The sequence below is a fragment of the Crinia signifera genome, chromosome 6 (genome assembly GCF_055691185.1).
Source record: "Crinia signifera chromosome 6, ASM5569118v1, whole genome shotgun sequence".
NCBI lineage: Eukaryota > Metazoa > Chordata > Amphibia > Anura > Myobatrachidae > Crinia > Crinia signifera.
In genome coordinates, this window is record NC_139222.1 from 273382111 (window position 1) to 273394431 (window position 12321).

Sequence of the window (12321 nt, forward strand, 5' to 3'; positions counted from 1 at the left end):
TCAGCACAAAATACATGAAAATATGATGTCTATGCAATATATTCTACATGCAATTTGACCTTTTGTGAATTCTTACTTTGTTGATCATCTCTTTGTAAAAAAATAAAAACAAATTTAAAACCTTTTTTTTTGTATTGTGCTTTTTTGTGTGTTTAACTAAAGATTACTAAACATTCGGCAACTCACATACATTAGCAGCAGAAGATGCTGAGATAAGAAGACACACATCACAAGGGTCAGGCAAGTTGTCTTCTCTACTGCAAGGGGTCCTACAAGGCTTTTCTGTGAGTCTGGACAGAAGTCATGCTAAAGATTGCAGCAAATCACTGTCCCTGCCAAGAAATCATAGGTGAAGCCCTGGCTGCGGTGAAGAATCCAAAGAATCAGGAGATTTGATTTATAATGTAGGCAGGCAGTTGATAAGCTCTTTAAAAGGGACTCTCCTGTATGATCTGGGAGTGAAGGCAACTATGCTCCAGATATAGCACTGCAAATTATCTTCATGTGTGACTTGGCACCAGACTTGGATCTATATGTTACATTTGTCACTATTAACCCCTTGAGTGGTGGGTTTTTCTGGGGCAGGACATACCTACCAGGGCAGGTTTTTCCTGCCCCAGAAATACCCACCACAGACGGGACAGACCACCCCCCCCTCCCCATCCCTCCTGTTGCTCCCCCCACCCCTCTGCTCCGGAGATATCGTATCCCGGCGTTCCCCTGCCGCTGCCCCCGCCGCAATACACAGCAGTGACCAGGAGGCAGGCTCGGGGATGTTCGGGGTGGCTCTGGGGGACCTGGGCGCCCGAACTCTCGAGCAATCCCCAAACTTTCCAGAGTAGAGCCTGCTGCCGGCACATGCTCAATGCAGCGAATGGCAGCGGCAGGGGAGCTCCGGCATATGATTGCTGGAACGGAGGGATGGGGGAGAGTGACAGGAGGGGAGGGGGGAGCGACCACTGGGGGGGTTCCCCGAGAGGTGATGCACCAGGGGTGCACAGCTGCAGGCACCACTTGATTGGAAATTTTCCGGGACAGCCTGCTGCGGGAGCACAGCTGAGCTCGGAAAACTTCTGGGCATACCACTGAAAAGGTTAAAGGGCGGTATATTAAGTTTGGCATCAAATAAGGCACTGTACATTGGACTCAGGGCTAGATATGGCTATGAATATATTAGACTGTGTGGGGAGGGAGGTTCTTTGGATGAGTGCATTTTTAAAGGAGGTTGGAAATGTACCAGATGAGAGAGAGAGAGGTTAAGAGATGAGCTAGAGGTGGACATGACGTAAGGGAGAGGGAGCAGAGTGGTCTGGAGTGTATAAGGGGAGGTATATAAGAATGGAGAGGCCTCCAGAGACGCATTGGGAACTAAAAGTGGCCCTGGAAAATGTTTGTTGAAGTGACCCGACATGGGCATCACATCACTGAATGGCAGAGTTGCTGTACTGCAGAGGTGGAATAACAAAATGAATGAGAACAATGCAGTATAATGTGCACCGGTGGGCTGAATAGGCCTCAGCTGGCCAACTGGTAATCTTCCCTATTGGTAGTATGGCCAACCCACCCCTAGAGGCATAGGCATTTCTATAATGGGTGCTGTGTGCGCGGTGCACATGGGCCCCTGGGTCCAGGGGGGCCTACACCAAACCCAATGCATCCATACACTGTACTTACCCCCTCCAGAGTCCCGCAGCGACATCTTAGACGCAAATCACTCAAAAAATGGCCGCTGCAGCCATTTCCAAGTGCTTTGCATATGTGCACTGGATATGTCCCCGGGAACAAGGTGCAGGCGCCATTTTCCCAGAGATCTGCACATGAGGTCATCACCAAGCGCAGTGGAGGCTGCACGCGGGTCCTCTCTCAAAACCCCCCTGCTTAGAGGCCTCATACTGGAGGCACATGTGCATACGTCGGGTGCGTGCGGCCATGGTACCCAAGACTGCGGGCGGGGGGCCTGGGGCGGTGGCTAGTAGCGCCCATGGAAAATCCCAGCGTTTCATGGGCATTCCCATGAAAACGCTGGGCGTTCCCATGGTGATCAGCTGTGACTTGGGTGCCGGGGCGGGCAGCTGACATCACCAGAATAACCCCCATTACTCGACCCTCAAGTCAATAGTACCCACGGCTCTTTCTAAATAATCTGGGTTTGTTATCAGGATCTTCTGTCACTTCCCACAATCTCTCACGCTTCAGCTGCAGTTCCAGGATTTCATATGTTTGCGGCTGTGGGAGTTTTAGAAGCGTACTTACACTTTGTGCACCAGCCCTCCAGCGGCCATTTTGGATTTGGGCAAAGTACCGCAGCCGCTGCCCACGGCCCTGGCAGCCCAGGGGGGAGCGCGGCCAGCCCGTTTTTAATGAGTTTTGGGCCAGCCCACAGGGAAATGTTTCCCGGCGGACCAATCCACCCCTGGTCACTGTGAATGTTGGGCCTCATCTGCAGAGAGGCATACTGCTAAAGTAGGTGTGGCCACACCATATTAGGGGTGGGGCTGTGCTTCTTTGGCCAGCCTGAGCCTTGGTACTTCCCTGGGTATTCAGTTATTGGGATATGCTCCTTATGGATTATTTTTGGTTGCAAATTATATATATATATATATATATATATATATATATATATATATTATACTAGGTGATTCATCGCGCCCTACGGGCGCTCTTCACACCGTCGTAAGGGGCTGCGCCCCCTTAATTTGTGAACGTTTGTATATGAGAAATATGGTTAGAATTGTATGAAAGATGCCTGTATTGCAACTTAGGTGTATGCGAATCGCGGGAGGGGGGGTCGCGGAGGGTGCCGCGAATTGCAGGAGGGGGGGTCGCGGGGGGTGCCGCGAATTGCAGGAGGGGGGGTTGTGGGGGGGTGGATGCTGCGAATCGCGGGAGGGGAGGGATTGCAGAGAATCGCGGGAGGGGGGTCGCGGGGTGGGTTGCCGCAAATCGCAGGAGGGGGGTTACGGGGGCGGGGGTTGCGGCGAATCATGGGAGGGGGGGTCGCGGGGGTGTGCCGTGAATCACGGGAGGGGGGGGTCACGGGGTGGGGTGCCGAGAATCGCGGGGGAGGTGTGTGTGTGTGTGCCGTGAATCGCGGGAGTGGGGGTTGTGGGGGGGGGGGTGTGACGCAAATCGCCACAAGAAAAAATCAACACAGAAAGGTCAACACATGTAAATGTTGACATAATTGTGGCACTTCATTGGTGTCCATGTCGACACATGAGAATGAATATGAAAATATTAAAAAAAATGGAAAAAAAACTTCAAAAACTCATGTCAACCTTTTTCATTGTCGACCATAGCCATGTCAGTGTTTTCCATGTGCCATTTAATCCTGGGGCTGCCGCGATTTGTGGGAGGGGGGGGGGGTTGCGGGGGGTGGGTGCTGCGAATCGCGGGAGAGCGGGTTCATGGGGGTTCCGGTGGGGGGTTGCCGCGAATTGCGGGAGGGGGGGGGGTCGCCGCGAATCGCCGGAGGGGGGGTTGCGGGGGGGTTGCGGGGGGTGTGACGCGAATCGCCACAAGAAAAAAATCAACACAGAAAGGTCAACACATGTAAATGTTGACATAAGTGTGGCACTTCATTGGTGTCCATGTCGACACATGAGAATGAATATGAAAATATTCAAAAAATGACAAAAAAACTTCAAAAACTCATGTCAACCTTTTTCATTGTCGACCATAGCCATGTCAGTGTTTTCCATGTGCAATTTAATTCTGGAGCTGCCGCGAATCACGGGGGGGGGGGCCCGCGAATTGCGGGAGGGGGGGTCACGGGGGTGGGTGGCGCGAATCGCGGGAGGGCGGGGTTCACAGGGGTTCCGGTGGGGGGTTGCCGCGAATTGCGGGAGGTGGGGGGTCACGGGGGGTGCCGCGAATCGCGGGAGGGGGGGTGTGACGCAAATCGCCACAAGAAAAAATCAACACAGAAAGGTCAACACATGTAAATGTTGACATAAGTGTGCCACTTCATTGGTGTCCATGTCGACACATGACAATGAATATGAAAAAAATAAAAAAATTAAAAATAAATCTTCAAAAACTCATGTCAACCTTTTTCATTGTCGACCATAGCCATGTCAGTGTTTTGCATGTGCCATTTAATCCTGGGGCTGCTGCGAATTGCAGGGGGGGGGTGCCGCGAATCGCGGGAGGGGGGTCACAGGGGGGTGCCGCCAATCGTGCAAGGGGGGGTCGCGGGGGGGTTCTTTTTGCCGCGAATCGTGGGAGGGAGGTCGCGGGGGGGGGGTGTTTTTTCCGCGAATCGGGGGGGGTCACGGGGGAGGGTTTGCCGCGATTCGCGGGAGGTCGCGGGGTGGTGGTTATGCCGCGAATTGCGGGAGGGGTCATGGGGGGGTTCTTTTTGCAGCGAATCGCGGGAGGGGGGGTCGCGGGGGTGTTTTTGCGGCGAATCGCGGTAGGGGGGGTCGCGGGGGAGCGGGTGTTTTTGCCGCGAATCGCGGGAGAGGGGGGGCGCGCGGGGGGGAGGTTTTACCGCAAATCGCGGGAGGGGGGCGCTCACCTGGTGGCTGTGGAGTAGCAGTGCTGGGCAACATGGGAAGGCAGTGGGTGTCTGGCACTGTCTGTGGGCTCACTGGGCTGGTTCTCTGTCACATACCTCCCAACATGACCCTCTCCAGGAGGGACACAATGCTCTGTTTCTAGACTTCCCCTTAATGTATGATTGCCATCACCTGTTTTAAACAGGTTAATTTCTCAGAAAGGTGTTCAGCACAGATGAAGGCAATCACACATTAAGAGGAAATTCCAGGAACAGAGCGTTATAGACACAGACACCCACTTTGAGTGACAGATGTAGCCAAATATATAGGAGATATATATATGTTCAAAAAAGAGTAAGAGAGGAGCGCTCCATAGTGTGAAACAGTAACAATTTATTGGGCAAAAAAAGCCAGATACCGAGACATATGACAAGACTCGTACCGAGGGTAAAACGGCAGTGGGCTGGTTACCACGTGATATATATCAAATAGCCTGGCAAACTCCTACCGCCGTCCGGGGCTCTGAGGTGGACACACGATCTCCCGCTGCAGACGCAGCGTGTCGGACCCACAAGCAGGAACAGACGCAGGATGGAGAGGCACAGGTGAGCAGCGGCAACAACGTCACCAAGGCACGCCCTAACGCGTTTCGTCAGGACGCGTTAGGGATAAATTTATTTTTATATATATCTTGCATAAAAAATCTCATTTTTTATCATGAATATTTAACATGAATGATAGTGCAGTGTTTTCTTATGAATTACTGTGTATTTTTTATGATATGTCTTTTATTATGTATATTTTTATGATATGTCTTTTAATATGTATGTTCCCATTATTATTGCTGTTTTCTGATATGTATCATTTGTGTGCATCTATATATGGATTTGCTTGATGCATCCTGGATTATGTTTTGCTTATGTAGCAGAATTTGTCCTGTTCTGGCAGAGTGCTCTCGCTATATTATAATGTAATCTACTCCGTCCTGTTCATTCTGTATGCTATGTTTTATGGGCGGTATGCTGCCTTGGCAACCGTTGATGTTTGCACTTGTTCCATTGGACATATGGTCGCCAGGGGGCTGTACCTTAGCGTGCTTTCCCCCATATATATGAGCGGCCCTGCGTCACCAGGCACGCCCTCTGACGAAGTCTCCTGACGAAACGCGTTAGGGCGTGCCTTGGTGACGTTGTTGCCGCTGCTCACCTGTGCCTCTCCATCCTGCGTCTGTTCCTGCTTGTGGGTCCGACACGCTGCGTCTGCAGCGGGAGATCGTGTGTCCACCTCAGAGCCCCGGACGGCGGTAGGAGTTTGCCAGGCTATTTGATATATATCACGTGGTAACCAGCCCACTGCCGTTTTACCCTCGGTACGAGTCTTGTCATATGTCTCGGTATCTGGCTTTTTTTGCCCAATAAATTGTTACTGTTTCACACTATGGAGCGCTCCTCTTTTACTCTTTTTTGAACAGATCTCCTTTATCCCCTATGAGTCCGGGGTTTCACTAAAGAAGGAGCTGCAGTCCCGAAAACTTGGACTTTGGTGTACTTGTCCCTATAAGCACTGTCTTGCTGGACCTTCCGCTGGTTTCTACAAGTAATCCATTTAGCGCTAATTTGATTCACAGACTTTTTGTTTCTATATATATATATATATATATATATATATATATATATATATATATATATATATATATATATATATATATATATATATATACTCAATGCAATGTGTTCTGTTGAACATAAGCATTAGTTAGTAATTGACATTAATACTGTGCAGATGTCTCCGAGTATGATATCAGGAAGGAACAATCTATAGCACATTACAAGGAGATGCTCTCATTGCTTCACTGTAGCCTAATGTATGTTATGGAAGGATAAAGAGAAAATGATTACAATTATAGGCAATGCCCACCCTGCCGAGACTGATATAATTATTATAATAGATATCAGGAGCGGCAGAACATCATGTAATGTCTTTCTCCCTTATACTGTCTTGTTAATAATGTGTTAGTAATTCGATCACAAGAAGAACACTTCCATATCCTTTCAGACTCGTCTATATACGCGCTATGATCAAGCACAGAGGCATTATGGATGGACCTGGGGGCAGGGCAGGCTGCACAGTGGTGGACGTTCAATAAACAATTTCACAGCGCAGATGTAAGTGTAATATTTTATCATGGACAATATGCAGGCGGCCACTTCTGCACAACATAATGCGCTTTGTATTGACGTCCCTAACGGACGTTCCATTCTGTCTCGGCAGGATAAGTGATGGGGAATGAGTGCAGGAGAAGAGCTCGGGGTATCCACTGGTTATGTAACAAATGCAGGTTCATATCAATTAACGAGAGACATGGATTATCAGTAACGACTGTGCGACCACAAGAGTAATGTAGGGTACACACCAGGACGACCCGCTCACGATGCACATTGTGAGCGGGTCGTCAGTGGCTCGTCCGACCCGCTCACGGTGACGCGGGGGGGCACGACCCGCTCACGATGTGCACCGTGAGCGGGTCCGATCCGATGGCGACCCGCACCCGGCTGTATGGTCGTCATTGAGATCCTACCTGCAGCAGGTAGGATCTCAATAACGACCGACCCGCGGGACCGCGCATCGGATCGGTCCACACCAGGACAGAAAAGGGCCCAATCAGCACACAATCTACATCCAATTGGTCGGAATTGGATCTAGATTGAGGGGATCGGGCCCTAGTCGTCCTGGTGTGTACCCAGCATTAGTTAGGTTTCAGTTTATGGCGATCTTGCTAATGGATGGTCTAGTGCAGGGGTTCCCAAACTCGGTCCTCGGGACCCCACACAGTTCACGTTTTCCAGGTCACCCGGCAGGTGCACAGGTGCACTCGTTACTGATTGCCACATTTTAAAAGATCCACAGGTAGAGCTAAATATTTCACTTGTTATTCTGTGTGGAGACCTGGAAAATGTGCACTGTTGGGGGTCCTGTGCACCCCATGTCAGCCACGGGCCATTAGGTCGACAGTGTCTAGGTCAACTGTCAAAAAGTTGACATGGTCAAAAGGTCAGCATTAAAAAAAAGTCGACATGAGTTCATATTTTTTTGGTGTCTATGTCGACGTAGGTCAACATGGATACCGTATAAGTGTACTGCGTCCCCTCGCATGGCTCGCTGCGCTCGGCACACTATTTTGTTCTCCCGCTATGCCCACGTGGATAGTTAAGTATGAAAAACTGCCTTTTATGTGGGGAAAAAACATGTCGACATTTTCCATGTCAACATTTTCCATGTTGACCTAATGCATGTAGACATTTGTCGTGTGTTGACCTTTTGCTTGTAGCGGTTGACCTATTGACTATCGGGCTAATTACTGTTGCCCTATCGACAGCATACCAAACAAAATAATTGTGGCGCTATGTATAATTTTATAGAACGCACATAATAAATACCACAGCTGATTGGTTACCATGGCGCACTTCTCCACTTTTATCACTGTTTAATACATCTGCCCCCGTATGCTTAACAGGAGACTTCCAATAAGCACACATCTGGCAGAACTCCTGCATGCCCCTTCATGTGCCTCACAGCACAAAATACAACTTTATAAGCGTCAGATCCCCTCTAATGCTCTTATATGCCGACCTAAGGCCCCTTCATGTATTTATATGCCAGCACCACTCTGAGCAGTTGATTAGATCCTCCTCACTGACAATGCTGGACAGAACAGTGTCTTGTCTCTAGCAGGTTCCGTCCCACATTGAGTCCAGAGACAGCTGCAGCTGGGGGAAGTACACAGGGGAGGAGCGCCGTGGGAAGCATGGTCCAGTTCATGGCACAGTGATTTCTGGAATCAGGGCAGTAGAGGGCATGGCTGGGCCCAGTTATTTCTCTGGGGGCGTGGCCTAAACAGGGAGGAGTCTCCACTCACCTTATAAAAAAAAATACAGAAAAATAGTACTTCAAGCACCTCGCTGGCCACATTGCACCAAGCACACAGAAGAATGCTGGGTCGAGGAGAAGAGCAGCTGCAGCTCCTGCTTCCCGGTAATGAGGGAGGACCAGGGCCCTACTGGGCTCCTCCATCTGACCTAGGAGAAGCTGATTGGTTGGCTGTTTATCACTCTCCATTTTATCCCTTTTTGAAGCTTGATACATCTGGCCCATAGTACTGGCCAACCATGAAGACTTGACTCGGTGGGGCAGATTTGACAATGTTCCTGTAGCCAGGAATGCTATCAAAGGGGGGTGCCAACCCATGAGGTGCTCGTATGGCAAGAGTGTAGATTGTCACGCTGTGCAGGCAGCCACCTAGAGAGACATCTTGAATTTGGCACTGGTTTTGGAGCTTGTGGACCTGCAGCCAATCAGAAGCGACCACAGAAGTAGCCCCAGATGGAATGCCAACCCACAAGCTCCGATTGGCTTGAGTCCAGCTCCAAATTTGAATTGTTGCCGGCCATGTGCCTTCGGACTCTTTCCTTAACACTGTTGGTGTGGGCCCGGCTCGCCGCGGTTGTACACTACCTGCAACCAGCTCTCAGAACAGTATGGTGTGGGGGCTGCTCGCGGAGTGAAATGAGGGGGCAGGGAAGGAGGTATGGACTGCTTATTCTGGTAGTCCCATGCCCCTACATTTCTGATGACAGCAATAAAGATTGATTCTCACATAAAATGAACAAGCCTCAAGATTATTTAAAATAAATTGTTAATGGATGATTAATTGCGCCCCTTGTGCAATTGCTGGCATTTAAATTATATGCATACAGTAACATACAAGCTTTTTACTTCTATAGCATGGCAGCACTTGCCTGATTACTGCTAAGCTTGGCAATAGTACAAATGCACCATTCTCCACAAAGTGATTTTCCTGCTGATTTATGTCAATTACAGATATGTCAGCTATGGGAATACTGTGAGTGATTTTAGTCATATAACATTTCTTTAAAAAAATTGATTTGTCTGTCTTGTCTTAAGGCTGCTGTAATCTTCGGGTGGGGGAGGAGGGAGGTTGTGCTGTTCTCACATTAGCTAAATAAAGTTATGATCCTTTGAAGTCCTGTCACTCTGCACTGTGCCATATTTCCTCTGAAATGCACTTAACAGTTACAGAAATGTGTCCGACATTGCGTGTGTCAGCATTTTCAGAGCCCACGGAATTAATTATTGTAAAAAGCAGAGATCCGGTCGTGAAATCCATCTACATAATGGGTTTCGATAAAAAGCTTTAAATGAATATCCCAAATGATGTCGGGTTAAGTTAAAATCGTCATCTGCCTGATACATTGCAACGGCATGCCCATTTAATTATCCTCCTTTCAAACTACGGACGTAGGATTCAGCCATGTTTCCAACGGATTTCATTTTCAAATAAATAATGGCAAAAATATTTTTATAGCACAAATGTAAAAATACTAGTGAAAAGCCGTCAATCTCTGCCTTCACAGCTCCCTCTGTCCATATCCAGGAAGTATGAGACATATCATTTTGAATTCACTTTCTGTTAAGGAGTAATTTGGTCCAAAGAGTGGCCTCTAGTGGTCACTGGCAGTACTTCACCTCAGAGGTGAGGAGCATTTAGCCTTTTAAATATATAGATGTGGGATGCGACATGAAGCAATCTATTGATAAAAAATGATGTCCACATGGCAGGCAGTAAAAAGATGCCTGCGATCAACGATGCCCAGCGACGATCAATAGTTAACAATCAATGATTTTATGCCACTGAGGATCAATGGGGTTTGCCATCGATGCCATATATCCAATGTTTCTCTGCCATTGGCGGCTGTGAAGCAGCAATAGGCATGAAACTTAGCCACACCCCCATGCACCGCTAAGCCACACCCTATTCCCTGTCGGAACATGGTGGGGCTTAGTATCAATGTCAATCAATGGGTTTCCTCATCGATGGATTCATGTCATTGATATTAAGCACCAATGAAACACTCAAGCAGGGCCATCATTACGGTGGTTCGGCATGTGCCACCACACACAGCATTGCTGGGTAGCCCTCCCACAGAATAAATGTGGCTTATGATCGCAGCACTCCTTGTGAGGCCATGCCTCCTAGTCACCAGGTCATGCTCCTCAATTGCCCCCTTGACCAGCGTTAAACACCCCCCCCCCCCCACGTAACTAGTCAACCCAAGCCAGGGATTCCTTGGGAAGTGGGAACATCAGGGCTATTTTTCAGCAGGCTCCAGCAGGAACTGAGGCCCTTATTCTAGTTCACTCTTTCTGACAAAATATTTCTTAGATGGACAAAACCATGTGCACTGCAGGTGAGGCAGGTGTTACTTGTGCAGAGATAATTAGATTTGGGTGGGGTTTTACACCTGCCTCACCTGCAGTGCACATGGTTTTGTCCATCTAAGAAATATTTTGTCAGAAAGAGTGAACTAGAATAAGGGCCTCAGTTCCTGCTGGAGCCTGCTGAAAAATAGCCCTGGGGAACATCCACAATAAAAGTGTCCCCCCTCTGAGTCTATCCAGGGCCGGTGCTAGGCACCGGAGGGAGTGCCCCAGGCGGGGAGGGGGGCTCCCCGGCACTCAATTACTCACCCTCTCCACGCTGTGTTGCTCCATGGGAAATGCTGGCTGCCACGACGCTCCCCAGGGTGGGGGGGGGAGCTTGCTGGGCTCAGCGATACGGCGCTGTGACGTTCCAGGGGGGGCTTGCTGGGTGATGCAGCGCGGGTCACCGTGTCGCTCCATGGGGGGGAGGGGGGGTGGCCGATACAGTGGCCCAAATTTGCTCCAGGGGGTGGGGGGAATGGTGGCCGCAATGAGCGCCACTCACCTCCATCCAGGGGGGGGGGGGGCAGCTCCAAACTGCCACCCTCCAGTGGCTGGCACCCTAGGCAAATGCCTAAGGCTGCCTAGTGGTGGCGCCGGCCCTGAGTCTATCCCATACCAGGCGCGTGTATTAACAGGAGTCAGAGAGACCAGGGGTATGGGCAGCAGCTCACACAGTGCTGTCATGCCCCCAGTGGCGTGGCTTGAGATACCAGCATTCCAACAAAGGCAGACCCCTTACATTGAGGCCCCGCCCTTTTTGGGCGCCCACGGCTTCCACGGCCAGCAAAGATCATGATTCCCCTTCAATTATAGCTGGAGTCCCGGACTGATTGCTTTATGTTGTATTGTACAAACTTCTTCCTTTTAAAGCTGCTACATCTCTGCTTAGAAATAGTGCAATTGAGGTTTTTTTTTCCTGATTAGGCTGGGAAATAATGTTTTATTCAGAATTAGTCATAATAGTTGCATAATTTATTTCTTTATGAATAATTGACTCAAAAATAAAAAATGAAAAATAAGTCCCTTCTGATAGATTTCCGAGATAATAACCACAACTAGGACTTTATCCTCAGTGTAATGGATGCTAAATGAGGGGAGGTCATCAAACTTTATGGAGCTCTTTAAACCAGAAGCCATTACTGATAATGACGCTGGATTTTCATTGAATAAAAGGTATATCAAACAGATCTGTCATATTACATTATACATACAGTATATGCGTAGTAAACTTGCCAACATTGAATAAATATTACTGTACCTTATAAAAAGTAGATCAGGACAGTACTTTCACAGCACACGAAGGGCCTGCAGGGCTGCCATCAAGGGGGTGCTGTAGGCACAGCAGTCCCGGGTCTGACCGCTCTGACAGAAAGTAAAGGGCCCAGGCAACTCATTCTGCACACTGCACCCTGGACTGCCTCCGCTGAGCTGCCCCCGCTACTGAAGCCCACTGCTCACGGAGTACTCGGCGTAGGCTTCTCCTTCACCTCCAGACACTGCTGGCCATTTAAAATTATGCACCGTCTGGTGAGCCAATCAG